General features: G+C 42.1%; 1 protein-coding gene across 6 annotated transcripts in view; it reads left to right on the plus strand.

The window, feature by feature from the left end:
• rnf220a (ring finger protein 220a) overlaps window positions 1-20,011 on the plus strand; it is a 191,579-nt gene that overhangs the window by 17,982 nt on the left and 153,586 nt on the right. For 4 of the 6 annotated variants that reach the window (XM_041054709.1, XM_041054713.1, XM_041054712.1 and 1 more), the window contains exon 1: window positions 6,908-7,280. The exons of 1 other annotated variant lie outside the window; for it this stretch is intronic. The gene's annotated coding sequence lies outside the window, so the exon portion shown is untranslated. Of the gene's footprint in view, window positions 1-6,907; window positions 7,281-18,920; window positions 18,972-20,011 lie in introns of those variants that run through there. One more of the 6 variants, XM_041054710.1, reaches the window with a different exon arrangement.

Here is a 20,011-nt window from a genome sequence, read left to right on the forward strand (position 1 = left end):
GACGTCTAACATAAGACAGATCTCCATTTTTTAATCTACATCCATTTGATCTACCCTCTCCTGCCTTCCAAAATAGCTTATACAACCACTGTAACCCATTTGCTATGAGAAATTTCTGACTGACCATTGCTTTGGTAAGAGCAAGTTCATTTTAAGCAAATAAAACTGCTTGGTAAAGGTTGAGGAAAGATCATGGTCATGGTCAAAAGAAACCAATGCTGAATGTTGGAAATGTTTGGGATGAGGAACAATCATTTTCCTGTGTCAGAGTCACATTCTTCCAAACATCCACACAGACCGCCTGCCTTCGACCTTTCACAGCATTGGAACAAAGTTGTGTTGCCAGTCATTATAAACCGAAAGAGGCACGTGTTTGGAAATCTTTAACAAAGGTCACTTTAAGGAGTGGTTCTCTATCCACTACCAGTGCACTGAATATTTGCTACTACTAGGGTATTTTAGGATTTTCACACAGTAATCAACTTGAACTTGACATGATCCTTTTGTATGAGATCTTTCCTCATCACTTATCATTCTCACAATATGAAGCTACTGATACTCACCACTACTGGCTGAGCTCCATCACATCATCAGGAACAAGCTTGTGGCCCTGTGTTTAGCAGAATCACACAGGAGACAGAGGTGAGAGAGAGCGAAGAAGCAAACTCCATTTAAATCTAATCCATTTGGATTCACAAAGCAGCTATTAAGACAAAAGTGCAGCGGCCATCTTGCCTGCTCTAAGGAAGAGGTAGACCACTTCCTGCACAACACTCTGAGTGACCCAGATAGAGAGCGAGAGTTAGGACCCCTCAGAACCCTTTCCGATATACCATCTCCCAGTGGTGGAGTTCAAAACCAAAGATCCCACCTGGAAGGAAGCCTAGGAGGTGGTCACTGCAGAGGTTCAGAGCCTCTATGGACAACCTCACTGTCACCACATAATCAGCGCTTGGTGGTAGATGGCTCCTCCAGGGCCTGGAAAAGCTAATCTCCTGGGCAAGGATGAGTTTCAGACCTGTTAAAGCCAGGGCTGTGGTGCTGAAGAGGGGGAAATGGTGGACAAGTTTGCTTCTTTTCAGAGGAGTAGCTGGAAGGTGTGCTGTGAACCTGTTGAAGTGGGGTGCAGAGGCTTTGCTGTTTACTGTGCAAGGTCTACACTCAATTTGACATCACTGGAGGTGAAAAGAGGAAAGCCATTTAGTCCACCATGGAGACCGCAGAAAGGGTTAGTAGATTGCTTTGGATCAGGAGGAGGGATCCATGGGCCAGTGCTGCTGGGTCACAAGCCAGGGTGTGATCAACCCTGGTGGTGTTACCTGAGTGAGGGTGTATGATGTTGAAAGACCTGAAACACTTGATGAACTCTGTAACATCACTGAGGATGTGTATGTAGTACATGTGTCTTTCTTTTTGTTAAATGTCCCAACCTTTTTCATCTTTAACCAAGGGCTTCAGTTGCTGAACCCTAGAAATTTCCCAACCACAATTTATTTGCGAAGTCTTTCCCTATCCTTACCATAATTTCCAGGTACAGAATTTATGCACAGATACTATAGAAAGCAAAAATGTAGGCACTGGATGTTAAAAAAAAATAAACAGACAAAAAAATTTGGCATTGAACAGAACCCCTGGTTTTGTAGAACAATCTGCATATGAGAAACTAAGAAACATTTCAGCCTCAATTCTGTTTTCTAAATGCTATAAGTCTTATAACTCACCTTTTTTTTGCTATAATATAATGACTGCAATTGTTTTTAAGTTTACAGTTTCCAAGTCCTTAAGTGATGACTGGGGACAAAATCAGCATTTATATTACAGCAGGGATACATGGCAAGCAGTGAAACATTGATGAAATTACCCATCTTACCTTCCCTCAGAATGTTGCCCATGTATCATAGCCAGAACAAATACCACATAATTACATAATTAATCAGATCATGTATGTTTCCCTTCCCTTCCTTCATTTTTTGTTCTTTTGTACAAGAGTCAAATGCATGTAATCACTTGTTCTGTAATGTAATCTGATCAGGGCCATGTAATTCTTCATTTTCCAACAGCTCCCTGGAGCAACGGATCTGAGGGTGAGATGAATGTGGCTGAGTCTCTGTCCCTCCTCTCTGCTTTCCTTTCTCTAAATGTGGCTCCTTCAGTGTGGTTAACCGCTTGGCTGTGTAGCTGCTGGCAGCTGCGTCTACTGCCACAAGACAATATCTCTCCTCCTCACTTGTCTCCATCTATCTATCCATCCATCCATGCCCCACTTCCCTTGCCTCCTCCCAGTCCTCTCCTCTGGCCGGCTATGCCTCTTCTTTCTCCTCATCTTTCCCCTCTCCTCCTCCTCTTCTTCTTGCACTTTTTATTTCTTGTGTCCTCTTCTCTTTCTCCCCTCCCTTCTCCGCCTCCCTCCCTCCAGTGGCGACACTAACCATCAGGTCCCATCTATCTGTGTGTACGTCAGCAATTAGAGCGTCGTGGCAGCCAAATGCCAGCCATGTCCCCAAGCTACACACACACACACTCAAAGGCTATGCCCTGACAAAACAGCAAGAGAACAAATCACACCATAATTTATAATCTCGCTGTGCTAAAATCTCATTATATTACAGACATATGGATTTGGCGGCATGCAGGGCTGGGGAGCCGCTGCTATAAATTCCACCAATCGTAAATTATTAAAGGAAAGATAGAAATGACCGTCGCCTGTCCAGATTAGCTGTAAATCACATTCAAACATGGTTTGTTTAAGGAATTAAGTCCCACATGGTGTAAAGGACTTTACACTGTATTGCTTAAGTCACTGGGTGGTAGGGAGGGTCAAGTATGAGCTGCCTTAAAATATCAAAGGATTACGGGTTCAAGCCATAAAATAGAGAAGGGTTAACTGCAAGAAAAACTTGTCTTTATCTGTAAATACACCAACCAGCTCAAACAGAAATGAAAATGTCTTCTCTACAGCACCTTTTTTTTTCCCTACCCGATTTTTACAGAGATTGCCCATTAGCCAAGCCAGCAAGCAACATAAACAGAACAGGAACCCACAGCTTGTCATACCCTCAATCTTGCCCTCTTATTTTAGACTTTTAAAAAGTGGGATTTGATTTAAGGATAAACCCAGCCAAGCAGGGGTGAAAGCAGGCTGCGAGAGGGCAGCCGCGGCCCTCTGCTGTCAGCTTGGCTTTTCATTATCACTTTACTGTCATTTTAGGGGAGCTGTCAGGGGTTTCATAACACTAGGACATGACTCAGTTCAGACGGATGCTAAGAAATCTGCTTAAAACAGAACAAGACCCGATGTTAATATACAGCACGCAAAGCTGAACACTTGTCACAGCGTCAGTGAGGGGAGGTCTGGCTGTGGGATGGAAACGCACTGTGTTGGCTGTGATGTTGGCTGCGTTAGTCGTAACGTGAAGACTGTATTTTTAGTGTTTGTCTTGCAATTATAATGATGAACGATTAAATGTGATCACCGGTGAGACTGTGAAGTTTACGGTATCAGTGAGACATGGAATACTGAGTAATCCACAAAGTCCAGTTTGAGTATTTGATCCATGAGTTTGAAGGCTTTGCATAGCATGAGACAGGATTTTACAGTTCTGGAAAGTTATCTCTGCAGCATCTATTCTGTCTTTCATTGCAATGATTGTGAGTAAAACAGTAGAAATACGAAGTTCATGGTGTGCAGCATCTTGCTGGTTGACATCAGGTTGTGTTGTTCCAAGGTTCTGAAGTTTTCTGGACAAAACAGCTTTTTTTTTTTGTGCCATTTTCTTCATAGATAACATCCCCACTGCATCACGGGACAGGGCTCATTCAAATTAAAAAGGGTCCTGTATTTTTTCAGGCAGGACTAAATCTAAAATACCAAGATTACTCTGGATAATCCACAGAACATCAGCAATTTTATTGGTAGAAAGTAATGTTCACTGTGAAGGGTATAGTTAGAGTTGTTAAAAGAATGTTAAGAGACAGTGATTGTGGGAAAAGCTGCTTCTGTTGAACTTTTGAAATACATATTTATCTTTTTCAGCGCTGTGAGCACAACAAACCAAACAGCATTCACCTCCACGTATGTATGGTTGTGAAGGCAAAGATAGATATCTAAAGAAAATTAGACAAGTGAAATCAAAATTATCTGTACAGCTGTAATTTGGGTGAATCCACTCTCAATAAAGTCCGTATTTCTTACACACCTTTAAACATACTTAAACCTTCCTTTCCCCCTCTGGTACACTGACTGCATGGGAAATGTCTTCACTCTAGAGTGGGGGGAAGAAGCAGTGCAGTTGCCTCAGCAGTGACACAGGTGCTATCAAAGTGCTTCCTAGTCAATACACACAGAGGCAGCATTTAAAAACATCAGGGGGGTTGGACTGAAGGGTGGCATTAGACTTTGAATGGAGAGGGATCTAATACATGGATGGTCCTCTTCCCCAGTCAGCCCATTGACTCCAAACTGAGCCTATTAGCAAGACAACACACCACTAATGGCACTGCTACTGCTGCTACTGCCCCTCATGTGTATGGAGACCACCCAGTGCACACACACACACAACCCTCTTCACTTTTCCCACGCCATTGTTACCTAAAACTCTGGTATATTATAGCGTGAAACCAGATCAAAGTGCGAGTTCCATTAGAAAGCTATCACACCCTGTTAGGACTACATGTGCTTGTAGGTCTCCTATGATGAACTGTGGCTGGGAGACAAATGAGGTGGAATCCGCCTTGTTGGCTCTAATTGTTAAATGTTGGTTAAGGTCAACCTGAGAGAAATTCACAGGTAAAGAACAGTTTATCTACCAGCTTCTGTCGTGATTGAAATGTAGTATTTTTAGATTCTCTTTTTACCTTTGCAGAATCATTTTAGAGGCATTGTGAAGGTATCTAAGCTTCCATGGTTTCTATTTTCCGTCTTCTTTTGTATGTTACATTATTTCTGTTTATCAGGAACTGTCACTTGTCTTCCATTTTCTTTCACTATAAAAATACTTTGTTCTGTTCTTGCAGTAATCCATCTTAACCCAGTATTTTATCGCTCTAGTTTCAGCTGAATATCATGTGAATCCAAAAGTAAAATTATTAGTAGTATTAGTATTTTTCCTACTACAGTTTCTCCCTCACATGGTTTAGGTGTGGGTGCTGAAGTCACCTACACTCATTTCATTATAACACAAAGAGATTTGTTTATCCTAAGCAATGTCTAACCATCAGTGTTGGCCAATTCAGCGCCTTTCAACCATGAAAACACTGTGCCACAGTTACTGGACCAAAGTGACTTTTATCTGAAGAAAGAAGTAATTTTAAGACTGGACTATTGGACTATTGGTCAGTTCCACGTGTGACCAGCAGGGGGGTGTAGCGGAGAGGAAGACAGAGGACAACCTTCTGTACGTCTCCCTCACTCTCTCCCCGTCTGTCACACACACTCTCAACCCCAAACACACACACACTTTATTTTGTCCAGTGCTCAATTTATTTAGTCTTTCTCTTTCAGCCACAGCCCCACAACATCGGAAAGATCCCAGGTCTAATGTTCCAAAGCTTGGATGAATAACTAAACACTTGGGGCTTGTGTTTGTGCCATAAATCTGTGCCCTGTTATTTCCTCATAATTTAACTCTGACAGTTTGTGAACAGTGGTGCTCAGCTAATTGTAGTCAAAGGAGTATGTGGATACAAGGGTCTGTCGGTGCTTTGTCGCTGGTCATGGAAAGAAGCCCAAAATGTAATTTGGATGGATTTGGATAAACATGGATGATCCAGTGTTTCCTCTTCGGATAGTTAGGTGAAATTTAACACAATTGAGTTTCCCGTAATGATGATAATTTTTTTTCTGTAAAAAATTACCGAGTTCATTTTGTATATTTGTATATTGTGTTGAGTTTTGGTCGATCGGACTTGGCCACACAGCTCCGGGTTTAGTGAACTTCCCTCTGTCTCACTAACTTCAGTTTCTAGTGCGCACTTTATAAGAGTGCCTGGTAGTCCACCTCTTTTTGTTAAGAGGTGGACTTCATTGGCTTTATGGCAAGCAGCAGTCTCTCCAAGGGGTGAAAGAGAAAGGGGGGAGGCGGTGGTGGGGGATAATTCATTCACTTTGCGCACAAAGCGCAGTGGAAATCACCCTGGGGAACGAAACACCAGACAGAGGGGAGAGGCAGAACGGGTGGCGGGATGGTTGGGGTGTTGAGAAACAGTGTCCACACACGCACACGGACAAACACACTTGTGCAAATTCAAAAACTAAATTGATCCTCGGATTCCGTCAAAATTCTCCTAACGACTCTTTATTTTGTAGAAGAAAAAAAAGCCCAATTTTGGTGAAGTTGACTTTGTCCTGGCAGAAATGTTGTTACCATGTTGGTTTTTATCCAGCAAAAGAGGGATAGAAATAAAGCTTGATTACACTGTCCAGGTCCCCTGATCTCTCAGGAGAGGAAAATGAATGATCCGGATTCTTTTTAAGGCAAGAAAAAAAAACGCATTCCCATGTTTAAGAGCAGCGTGTGAGCGGTTTGATGGCCTTTTAGAAAAATCTCACGTAGAAATGACAAAGAGGTAATAATTAATAACAAGCGCGTTGTTTTTAACCTAGAAAAAAAAAAGGCAGAGAGGTGTCATGTCAGTGTCTGTCTGTCAGTCATTGAGCGACCCGAGCGCTGCGCGGCAGCACTGCACCTCGGAGCGCCCTGGACCCTGGACACCTCCCTCCCTCCCTCCACCAGTCCTCCCCCATCCACCCCCACACACACTCCCCGCTCAGCCTCGCGCAGCCCAAGCTCCAGCCTCACACACGTCGCTGCTGAGCACTGTGAGAGCCCCCCCTACCCCACACCACCCCCACCTCCCCTCACACCACCACTGCCTGCCACCGTCTCTGCGATCCTGCGCTCCTGCACCGGCTTCACTCCTCTTTCCTCTCACTGATCGTCCCTCTCGGTGTTTCAGCGGAGGGGCTGCACGCGCGATTGCGCTATTGATAGCCACTTTACACTGTGTCTGTGGAAAGTCAGCCTCTCTTTCTCTCCCTCGCTCTCTCTGTCCTCCTCTCTGGCTGCGCTTTGGTAACCTAACAGGGAGGTGTTAACTACTTTTGCTTCCCCAAAGCGCCTCCCGTTATCTCCGGTGCTGCTGCGCAAGAGTCAGAAGGGCCACTGCTACTGATATTCCCACTCCGCAGAAAAGTTTTCGGTTTGTTGTGAGGATAAAAAAAAAAGCGAAACCCCGGAAACCGAGGAGTCGTCTGTAGTAGAAGCGGATTCTGCCGCGAAGAGGTGAGTAACTGTGTTTTGTTGTTGTTGTTGGGTTTGAAGCTTGTACACTTTGTGTCTCCACGCCTTTCTCGCATTCCGCCGTTCTTTCTGTTTTGGAAGCGGATTTCGGCTCGTTTCACTAAACTTTCACGGGGTTTGTGCGCTTAGGTGGCTGCGCGCGGCGTGTGTTTCCACGCGTGGAAAAATTGGAAAAAAAAAATCACGACACGGTCTGTGTCCGTTTGGACACGGACTTTTACGCGTGTACGCGTGAGTGCGTGTGAGTTTCTATCTGTACTCGCATCTGTGGGTGTGTGCGCGCACATGCGAGGTTCCCGAACAAGAAAGTGGCTTCTTGGAATCACTTGAATTGAGTATTGTGCGTGTGTCAGTGACATTACGAATACATTACCATCACCATACATCAGTACGTTAGAAATGTGCAGCACCGCCAAGCGCTGCAACCAATACTGAAACTTTTCATAACTCCAAAGACTGATTGTGCCGTTGCGTTTGAGGAACGCGGGTTTCGCCCTTTCAGAACTTGTGATTAGGTCCTTGAATTACGTTCAAAAAATCCGAAATTAAAAAAAAAACATTTAAAAATACAATCAAATTCAGTCAGAGAAAATATAATCTGTGTTATCCCTGCGGAGCTCCCGAGACCCTTTTTTCCCATCATTACGCAGCAAACCCTCAGGAACGAACTTTAGTCTGCAGGCCCAAAGTGAATATATTTATTTTAAAGTTAAAAAATTAGTTCCTCTGTTGGAGACAGCGGGGGTTATAACTCACTGAATAGTTCTATCGTTGGTTTTCAGTGAAAGTTACAGTTGCTTTGGAGCACTAAAGCGCTCATAATGATGAGGACATGTGGCTTTAACTGCCGCAGATTGGCCCCGTTAGTTTGGGTCCAATAAAGCTTCTGATGAGGCTGAATTTAAACGCATCACGTAACACAGACACAAGCGTGAGACGGATTCCTGCACTACATTGTAATAAAGGGACAACTTTTCTCTATAAACGAATTTGTGCTTTAATCTCGAATTTTGAACTTGTGTTTTTATTCAGTCAGATGTGACCGTGGCAGTTAAAATAAAAAACAAAATTACCAAAGCATGAAGAAAAAAAAATATGTAAACAAAGAAAATCCTACCCCCTGTATGAGAGTGTTTCCTCTCAAATGCGCAACAAATTATTCTCAGTTTCTCTCAAAGAGGCTTGAATTCAAAAAGCAGACTTGCTGCGTCGCGTACGCGTGCACGTGCGCTCACACGCACACACACACACACACACATATACACAGGCCTAAACACAGTTGGGAAACACCTGTTAACTAGGGAGCCACTATAATTTACATCCTCCCCCTAAATAAGCAGCGCCCAGCGAGAGGACGTCCCCGGGGCCTTCCAGCTTCATGGCCGAGCACAGTGAGCCGAAGACGGCTTCCCCCAAAACGATAGGTCCCGTTGCTGCTGTTGCGTCGGCATTACGGAACACAACATTCAGTTTTAATTGATATTTTTGGCTTCCTGCCTCGTCTCATTAGGAAGAAAGGATTATTGCTTTTAACAGAATCCAGATTTATTTTTTTCAGCATTTTGGCAAACACCTCCTTCGTCTCTATAATGGGAGTTTCAGGATGTTTTTCAGGTTGTTTTTGTGTCCTCAAATTCTTTAAGCCGTATGTTTGGAGAGCGACATTAAAATTTTTATTTTATGTATTTCTGTTTAAAAATTAAATTTCGTATTCAAAGGCGCAGGCGCAAACGATGAAAATCCTGAGTTTGTTTTTATTTCTTTTCTCAGTTTCTCTGGACTCTCAGCTTATGATCTTTTACACTCGCAGTGAATTGATGATTCCACTAACTTAAGCTTAGTCCTCTATTCCTTTGCCTGTGTGCGCGCCTTGTCTTAATCACATCCATGCCGCTTTTTAAAAAAAACAAAACAAAACAAAAAAAAAAAACAAGACCTACCTCACAGGAGCAAACAAGTGAGCAGTCGCGCACGCGCCCCGGATCAGCGCGCACAGCCGCGCAAAACCGCAACGCTGAGAAGAGGGAATAATAAAATTAGTAGTGTGGGAAAAATGCAGCAGACCCATTAGTAGTAATTTCCAAGCTGAAAAGTCCTCTCAGTGCCAGCAATAAATAGCGCGTAAAAACGCACTTTTGGAGCAAAGGTGCGCCCGAGGCGGGTCATTGAACTCACCGCGCTGTGATGATTGAATTATAGTTCCTCAAAAAAAAAAAAGGGGGGGGGGGGGGGGGGGGGAATCAGAAACTCCGGTTCAGATCCAGTGATCCCAGCGTGATGGATCTTTTCAAATTGATTTCATTGATTGTCAGATCAGCAGCCCCTCACTTCGAACGAACCAGCCCGAGCTTTTTCATTTTCCAACCAAACACATTAGCGACCGATAAATATCTTTTAAAAGTGGAAAATGAATAAGGCAGAGAGAGGCGTCACACAAACATCCTTTTCAAATATAATCATACAGAGGCGTGATGATTTCTATTCGAGTCTGTTTCCGGTGCAAAGTTTTAATTTCACAGCGTTTCTTATGAACACAATTTAATGATAAATTAAAATTAAGCAATTATATACATATATATATATTTTTCTCTCATAATAATCCGCATGTATGACATGTCATTTCTGCTTTAAAACCTGTTGTACGGAGCCCATTCCTCTTGTACAGTGATTGATACCATTGATTGTCTTCGTTTAATTAATAATTTTGATGATTAATGTGATTTAAAGAGCAGCTTTATTCAATATATTTTAATGTTTACACACAGGGATCTGATTTTATAAAATGACTCCAAATCCCAGTTTTATTTATACATTTTTAATTACACACTAATGAGACATTCAGTCCGATTTATCAGATTGATTTCACTCACATTTGTCACATCAAATGTTACGAATTTAAACGACAATTCAAACGAGCCCGCGTTTCCTAAAATGTCAATTTCGTTTTTAATTAAAGGAAAATTAAAACTGCATTTAAAAAGAAAAAAACTACATTTATCTAATTTCTAATTGTCTCGTGCTCGCTCGTCTCCATTGTGAGATGCTGTCATCCACAGTGATGCACCATCTTGTCAGTTTTTGTATCATTTTATTATTTTTCGCTTCAGTTTCTCAGACCTCATGATTTATAGGTCGCCGCTCATGTTCTGGTGTCAGCTGAATTAAACTCGCTTGTCCTCCGTCCACATTTAAACGCGCTCCAAAGGCCTGATATTTCTACTGATAAGTTAATGTGAAAGTCTGGATGTTGACTGTAATCATTTAGGTGTTTTAGCTGTAACTTTTTTTTTTATGTCAAAGAACATAAATACAGACGGTGTGTTTGATATGTGCCCCGGAGCGTTAGGACTACACAGACAGAAATCACACTCACACAGTGATGCCTTTTTTTAAAAGCCCCAAATACGAAATAAATTATTTGCACTTCATTGCAGTCATAAGGAATTCCGCATATTTGTTTTCTCAAACAATATCCCCCTTTTAAATGTAACCTTTTAAAAATATATATATTAAGTCTGAGAATATCTGTGGTCGTTTCACTTTCCTTATTTATTCATTTAGGCCGCTTCCTCTTCTCTTTCTCTCTTTCCACTCTTCCCAGAGGAATAGTCCGTAGGCGCAAAGAAGAGGAGAAAAAAAAAGTGTCGAGGTTGGAGGAAAAGTAGCAAAAGATGATTTATTTGTCAGCGTTTTCGATTCTACCCCCTCCCTCCCCTCTTCTTTCTCTCTCTCTCAGCAGTCAGCTGTTATTGCTCGCCATTGATCTCCCTCGCTCTCCTCCTTTGCGCAGCGAGAAGTGAACTAAAATTAATGTCCATTTCACACCTCTCTCTCGGATCGATGGCCGCAGGGAGAGAAGTTTATTCTAATTTGGGATCCGAAGAAACACCGCGTCCGAAATAATAATAATAATAATAATTTAAAAAATAAAAACTCCCATCGGTTTAATTATCACTTTTATTGCGTCGTAGATGATCATTGAGTAGCTGGTAAGCAGCCTCAAAATCATATACATCACTGGGAGATGTTTTTATTAGTGAGTTAAAAGTAGAAGTGTTTTTGTTTTTTGGTTGAATGTAGGAGTGATTATGCTGCTCTCCAAGTTTTATTTATTCCGCCAATTCTCTGAGGGAAAAGAGGAGAGTAATCAAGAATTTCAAAAAGATGCGGATGTAACTTTTGTTGCAAAACTCCTGCATGTTTGTCTTTTCTTTTTTTTTTTTCTGTCTCTGAACAACCGCCCGGCACGAATATGAATTGATATTTATTCAGGCCTATAGAAATGGATCCTCATCCGAAAAGGCTATTTCTCATATTTGGGGATATTAATGCGTCATGATGCGCGCATTAACGCCTCCTCCCCCCACCCTCTGCTCTCCCCCATAACATGACACTGATAGTAAATTAACCATGGATCGCTCAGTCGCGACTAGTTTGATGACCCCCCTCGGTCTATTAAGTCCTATCAATATGCACTAATTCCTCGTTCTTTATTAAAAGCAGAACCAACTCCTCCACTTCTTCACCCCCTCCCTCCCGCCTCTATGCCTCCATCCCTCCTCCTCCTCCTTCCTTCCTCCCTCCGTGAGTTGTGTTTTATTATTTTGTTGTGCTAATAAACACTACGTACGGGAGCTAATTTGACATGCAGACTGTAATTGAAATAAGCGCGTCGCCGGCAAATAACAAGTGTTTGAACACGCAGACGCCAGAGCGGCCCCCACCCCACCCGCCCACCCCCCCTTTGGAGAGGGAACGAGTCCTGCGCGGTCTGCATCCTAAAACTTTGCGTTATTGTTGTCTTGTTATCGCTCTTATAATCACCATAATTAAGTGCGAAGAGCCGGATGCAATAATTTAATGGATGGATATTGCAGGGCTGTCTCGCTTATCAAACCAACCCAAAATGCTTCTGCTCACTGGAAATTGCAGCCTGTCCGCAACGCACATTGTGTTTTTGGGGAGATTTTGATTGATTTGTCTTGTGTGTCATGTCTGAACTTCGATGTAAACTTTTTATTTGACGTTTTTTTTCCCAACATACCATCACTTTTATTTGCAATAATTAGAGTGCATTATTATTATTATTATTATTATTATTATTATTAGCATTTTTAGCGAGGAAAGTTTTTTTTTCTGTCTATAGAAGCACTATTAAATTATATTAAGCATGGTATTGTTTTATCATATTCAATAAACATACATATATATATATATATATATATATATAGAAATGCATCAAATGCTCAGAAGTGCTTGACTTCAGTGCTGAAAATTAATCAAATTGTTATTTCTAACAAACTGAGGGGGGAAAAATCTGCTTTGAATGTGAAGTTTATCCTCTTTCTGCAAATATGCATGCAGACCCAATTATTCCTTTTATTGATGACAGGAAAGGGGAGTAGCTCACGTCCAGTCATTTTCTATTGGAAGGAAATCACTCCATGGAGGGGATGCTGCACTGTGTTTAATGGTCTGATTGCATTGGAGAAGGCAGCCACTGGTAATGCCGTTATAGGAGGAAATATCACTTGAAGATGCTATTGGCAACAAGAGAAAGTCAAAGAATTAGCCTAATGGGGGGGAGAGAAGTTGTGTCGGATGTCAGATACTTTCTATTCTCCATAGTGCTCCGTGTCTCTTTCTCTCTGTGTCTATCGCCCTCCACCCCCACCTTTGCCCCCCCGCCAACCACCAGATCATATCTCTCTCAGACCCCCACCCCCCACCCCTCCATTCGTCAATTTACACCATGAGCCGGATCACAAGCTCCCTGCTTGGAAAATAAGCTAATATTCACCCCCCCCCCCTTTCCCTCACACACCTCCCCAGAAGACACTGTTGGTGCATTTGCGTCCATCGATTGCAGACAGGCAGTATTTGTGTAGCCTACTTATCATTTTTCTCTGTGCAGCCAGCCGGGCATCCAGGCAGGAGACGAGACTGATACAGGGAGGCTGATCTGACCAACCAATGCATAAATACACACACATACCTGCAGGAACACACACCTTTATGCATCTGTATGTCCACACACGAGGAGTTTGATATTCACATTGCACGCTTGGCAGCCTGGTGATCAGTTAAAGATTTGGTTGTTGGTCGAAGCTTTCACGTGAGAAAGCCTCCTCCTTAATCCCTCCAGCTTCAGCGCTGCTGCTCTCTATTTGACTCTGACCTTTGCCCTCTATGTAGAGCAGAACAGGCCATTTCCCTGCAGGCATTAAAGAACTTTCTCTTTGTTTGTATTATCATTATTAACTCCACCATCGAGGACTATTACAGCAAAAACTGTGTACCTGGCAAGAGTTTTTCCTTGTTAAACTCAAACTAATTGGCTTGCACTTGCATGCAGCCTGTAGTACAAATCGGCCAGCCAGCCGCCTGTCTGCCTGCCAGCCAGCTAGATTAGTGGCTGCTGTTATACACGCCGGCACAGCACAGCAATAAAGAGTCATAGCAGGGCGACTGGTGCCACACACTCAGTCACACTCCTGCAGGACAGCAAGCAAACAAGCTCAGTCACCTGTCGGTCAGCAAGGAGACACTGGCGTCATCTGTCAGGCGTTTGACTGCGAGCGTGTGCCTCATCTCTGAAATGCCTAAAGTTAGAAGTATTATGGCTTCAACAGAAACAGATAAATATGAGGCATAAGAGCAGATTGTCAGTTATTGGATCAACGTGTTCTCTGGCTTCCGTTAAGCTCACTGTCGCAGCACCAGGCACAGCCTCCGTATCAACTGCAACATAGATCACAGCACAGAAAATTGTTTTATTTCAAATAGAACGGGAAGGTATTTTTGTAATTCTGTCCTCTGTTAGATATGAAGCAACTTAGGAGTGATGTCAAACTGAGATTTTCCTGTCTTCGAAGATTATTTATTGTTATTTTTTGTCCTTTTCCAAAATGCTTCCAAATTACAAAGTACAGTTCTGGCCTTTTCAGAATGCAGACCAACAAGGCTGCACCTGACAGCAGCCAAATATGTAGAATATGTATTTAACATCATTTCAGGGAATCAAAAAAGAAAAAAGAAAAAAAAGATGCTAAGATTTGGTTTACCAGTGATCCAAAAATACACTTTGGGGATAGTAATCTATGAGCAATGGAATGGTGTGCTTTTCCCATTTAAGCTTGTCTGGTACCAGGAATTAGCTGGCCCTGCTGAACTGGGCCTTGATGGTGCTGCCATGAATAGAAATCCCTGCCACAGGTCAGGGCCGACTTCCAGAATGATTTTTGTCTGCCGGCCATGGCTCTGTCTCTGAAATCACAAAGGCTTATTTGAGAAGTAAATCCTCTTGCTCTTTGCAGGAGTATTGCATGAATGTCACAGAGAAAATATGAAAATAGGAAAGGAACATGAGAAAAATCACATTGTCCCTCTTCTTTCTTTTTTTTTTCCCCTGCACTCAGAAAACACAAAGTAGTTGAAGCATTCCTTGCTAAGTAGCATATTCTGCAAAATATATTTGTAGTTAGTTGACTGCAGCAGAAAGCTTGTATTTTCACTGACACACACTTGTCCAATCCTTATTGATTTTGGAGCTGAATATTGCCCAAGTGTCATTATCCACCTCAGGATGATGTGTGGGTCTGTCTATTATTAAATCTTACTGTAATATTTTTTTTTCCCTGCTCATGCATATATCTCCTGTTAACTGCAGCAGCTGTTGACCGAAGCCAATAACCTGGTTACAGATTTCATACCAGAGAAGACAAAGAAAAAAATGAAGAGAGAAACATAAGATTGGATATTTGAAAGCATTTGGAAAGAAAATTGGGGTTTTACATCTGAAAAGAAAGACAAGGACAAATAATGAGAGAGGGGGGGTGAGATAAATGGGTGTGATTCTTATTCACAAGGACATTTGAGCTTTGCCTCATGGCCAGACATGAATGAGTAGATTTCAATAGTATCGACTGTTGCTTCGGACATCAGCAAACACATGCAGACACACACACACACACACACACACACACACACACACACACACACACACACACACACACACACACACACACACACACCTACAAATGCACAAGCACAAACACTGCAGTCTGTCTGGAATACAGAGTGGACCTGGTCAGCTCATGCTTTTTATGCTAAAAAACAGGCACACACACCCACACACACTCACACACACACAGACACACACACACACACACTGTACAGACACAGTTTACTTTCTCTGTTTCCCTCTCTGCGTGTGTCATTACGGCAAATATTTAATATCTGACAGCAGGGTTTTAAATAGCAGTGTTTTCTTTGTCTCTTGGCTGGTGAAATGTGTTTTCAGATCTGTCTGGTTTACTCTGCGCTGTTTGAAAAATGTAGTTTTTGCCTAAACCACTTCAAGAAAACAGAGCGAGCCTTTTGTTTCTCGATGTTCTAATTATGTCACGCACATATGCATTATGATCATGAGAGAAATGTAATCACACCAAAGCCACGTACCTCCATGTTTGATTTTTAGGTTTGCAGATAGACTAACAGATTAAATGCTCATTTGTAATTTAAGACAATTCTTCCATATTTTAGACACTAAAAAACTTCTTTAAAAGTCTGTAAGAAATATCCACTGTCACTAAACTTAAAACAAGGCCCTATTTCATGAAAAGTTAACTTGTGTGGACATTGACGACATGTTTGATGATTGGGTGTTAGGTGCTCCATCTAGAAAAATGGCTGCTGATGAGATTTTGTTTTTCAATAATAAAAATGGAATATTTAGATTTTTTTTCAATTATATTTATTGTCATTCTCAAAATATGTGATGATAGCACAGGAGGTTTTGTGATTACAGGAGGTTCTTTCACATCTATCTTATCTTGCCCATGTTGATTTTTACAGTGGTTAAAAAGGACAGTGCTATAATTACCTTAAAATAAGATGTGCCAAGGCTGTCAGGGTAGGGTAAAGAACATAGAGAGAAGTACAGTGTATGTGGATGGCAGAGGCTGAGGGTAGACTTTAGAGGCTGTAAATTTTACCCTGAGTTTTCAGGGCTTTTTAACATGAACATTTTGTTCTCACTTTTGTTTTGTTTTCTCTTTTATGCCACACAGTTTAGATGGGTCCTTAATTAAATTAATTAAATACCAAATGCAATAATGAAAGCATATATTCATAAAATTTTACATGCACTTTAGTCAATCAAGTTCTATTAGGCATCAAAGGTTTTTGTAACTCTAAATTGTCTGTACAGATGATCTAGTACGTATCGGTGAACGTGTGTGTGTTCACCAGAGAGATGAGTTGAATGACACAGCTTGGCATGTCTTGTAATAAAATGTAAAAGTGGCACTTTCACGCTTGTCAACAATCTCTAAATATACCCATGAACCGGGAAGTGTGCACTCACACACACACACACACACACGCATTCAGACAGGCCTGCGGTTCTGACTGCTTTTCTCTCTGTCTCCATTAGAAAAAAGAAAAAAAAACTTCAGCTGCTTTGCTTCCCGACAGTCTCCTCCGCAGACACACACTTAGACACAGATGCATGCATAGACACACACACACACCAGTCACAGTCGACAAGACATTTTTATAACAAAAATTGGATTCTTCTTCGTTCCTCTCCAAAACTCAGCAGACACACTGGAAAACTCGATCTGACAAGTTTCGGTGATGTGTTGGAACAGCAAAAGCGCAGGTTACACACTCAAAGCAGCCATGCAAGAAAAATATTTATTCCGACCAGTCAACAAAAAGGAAGGCTTCGATAAGACGAGTGCTCTTTGTCACCAGTGTAGTTGTTTGGATCGCATTTTCCCTTTCACTTTTCTGATCCTGACACTCAGAGCTGCTTATTTTTCTTTTCTGCAATTCTTGATCAAACAAAGGAATCTGCTGTAACATCCAGACGACAAAGACAAGTGAGGATGATAAAGCGTTTTGTTCCAGTTTACATAGGAACCTTATTTTGAAAAACCGTCACTGATTTTTATTATTGCAGGTGTAAAGTGATATTTTACCTCCATAAAGCCACCTTTAAAATGTCTCTGACCCCTGAAATTTAGTTTATGAGTGGCCCAACAAGCAAATAACATTCTATTATATTTAAAGAACAATAATAATGTCTATGACCACAGTTACCAATTATTTTACATGGAATCTGTGAGTACTCCTGCTCACCCCCCACCTCTCAGTAGCTCATATTTCCTGAGTGAAATTTCCCTGCAGAATGATGTTAAAGCACATTGTTGTTGACACTGCAATTTCACCGACTGGTACAACATTGTCACTTAAAGTGCAGATTTGACGTGTAAAAGCCCTCCTCGCTGTTTGTGTTTAATATCGCACTGACAGCTGTATCATTCTTGCACACTGTAATCAAATTATGACAGCGTGGTAAATGTTCCCCTGTGACATTTTCTATTATAAAATGCATATAGCCAGTGTCAGACAATGTGTGGGTGGTATCCCTAAGTGGCAAATGGGATTGTAAGTGGCACCGACTGACATTATGTATGTGTGCGTTAGATGTAATTGCACTTGTATATTGATGATATGCATAGGTGTATGTCAAATGAAATTATGATTGCCGAAAAACATCACTGACTTTTAGCAACTTTGTGACACTTCTATTAGTGTAATATTACAAGTACAGTTGGAAAATATTGTAAATTACACACTGGTGCATACTATTTTTAATATGATTAAGCATGGATACAAAAGCAAACACAAACGTTGAATGCAGACAGACGGTTAAATGGCTGTTTGGTATCAATTTCTACTGGTCTCATCAAATACTTGTATGCATGTGCCAGAGAGATGAGATTTGTATCCTTTGCTCAGATATCACATCCTCTCCTCCTTTCCTCTCCTCTCCTCTCCTCTTGCGGCCTGTAAGGGAATATCCACCATCCTCTTATTGGATTGGCTGCTTCGTGTTGGCGGCCCTTCGCTCACCGCCCCTCGGCCTGCTGGGTAATGATAATAAAATTGAAATATCCCGGTACTTATCAGTGTATTAGCTCCCTATCAACACCTCAGACACACTCCTGCTTTAGAGGTTATACAGGAGACTGTGTGATCTGATCTACAGCGTGAACACAGAGAGGACTCCAGGCCGAGAAAGTGAGAAAGACGGAGAGAGGAAGAGAAGGAGAGGGAGTAAACTGATAGACAGAGAAAGGGAGGGGAGAAAGAGGACAGAAAGAAAAGAGTTTTTTCACGGCTACTTTTTCAAGGTGCTATTTCCAGGATGGATTGCCTTAGGTGGAGAAGAGAGGATGAAAAGAGGAGGTGGTGGAGGTGGAGGAATAGAGGCGTGTAATGTTACTCTGTGGCATCTGTCCAGACCAGAGGCGTGTTAGCGTAAGCCGTCCTCAACACTCCACACTAGCCTACTGTACATTTGCGGTAATGTAAAACATCTCACATCTCTCCATCTCTCTCTCTGTCTCTGGGCCCTTGTCCTCTCTGCTCTCTCTTGGCAGTTGTTGGTGTGTGTGTGTGTGTCTTTGTGTGGGAGGTGGAGGAGCGTGCCAAAGCCGAGATCAGGTTTGGAAATTGATTTGAATGAGTGTTGTGGACAGCTGATAGCTATAAAAGATTTTCTCCTTTCATTTCCCAGGGAGTTTCTCCTTTGATGTTGGCTGGTAGTCAACGCAGCTTTGAAGCTCGTCTAGAGCAGGCCAGGCTGCTACTTGATACTGTGTGAGTTTGTATTTGTTGTGCCTTTATGTATGTGTGCACATGACTCCGTGTTTGACCTTTTCAAGTCACACTGGGGTTGAATTTTGATGGCAACGGTGACTTTTATAAATACATAACTGAGATCATTGCTTTTTCTCAGTACAAAATGGGATATAAATTTTATCAGATTCAACAACATCGTGTTAAATTACTCATGATAACCTAGTTGCATTAAGTCAGTCATCTGATTTTTTTTTTTTTTTTTGATCCTGAGCGACGCACAAAATCCCACAATCACTTATGTGCTACAAGCACATCTTTACCTACCCTAAATCTTAACATATTAGCTGCTTAACAAGCCAGCCACCTTCAAATTGCCCTTTGGGGATAAGGATCTCTGAAATGTTATTTTGTCGTTTCATCGGCTGCTTCTCTGCATTCCTCAGACCGACCAATCGCAAGCTCCGATCTAATCCCCAGGAGGGAAGATTCTGGTCTGTTGCTACGGATGCTGGGGGGTCGCGAGGTCAAGTACGGCTAATTTATTCACTCAGTCAGATTTCCTCTGGCTCGTGGATGGCAGATGGAGAGGTCTGATATGATATCACCCATCTGAATCACCCAAGGGAGAAGAGGGAGGCAGAGATGGGGAAGGGAGGGAGAGATGGAGGGATGAGAGGAGAAGAGATTGACAGGAGAGATGTAAAGAGAATGGAAGGACAGATAGTAAAATTGGGGAATTAAAAGTGGTTAGATGGAGAGATTGGAGAGAGGGTAGCATAGCCTGCAAGAGTATGGAGTGTGTTCGCCCCACCGAGTCGGGTGTCGAGCTGAACATTGAGCCACATAGCCTCTTATCAGATGTGTGGTTGTGGGTGAAGTGTGGATGTGTGTGTGTCCTTATCTTAAGACAAGTGGTTCTGGTCCAATAAGATCCTGGGAGATGGTAGGAATAAGCGGCTTAGACCAAGATCTGAGATGGAAGAGGGAGGGAAGAGAGATAGCGCCAGGGAGATGAGAAGAGGAGATGAGGATGGAGAGAAGAGGAAGAGGAGGTGGAG

The sequence above is a fragment of the Toxotes jaculatrix genome, chromosome 14 (genome assembly GCF_017976425.1).
Source record: "Toxotes jaculatrix isolate fToxJac2 chromosome 14, fToxJac2.pri, whole genome shotgun sequence".
Lineage (NCBI taxonomy): Eukaryota > Metazoa > Chordata > Actinopteri > Toxotidae > Toxotes > Toxotes jaculatrix.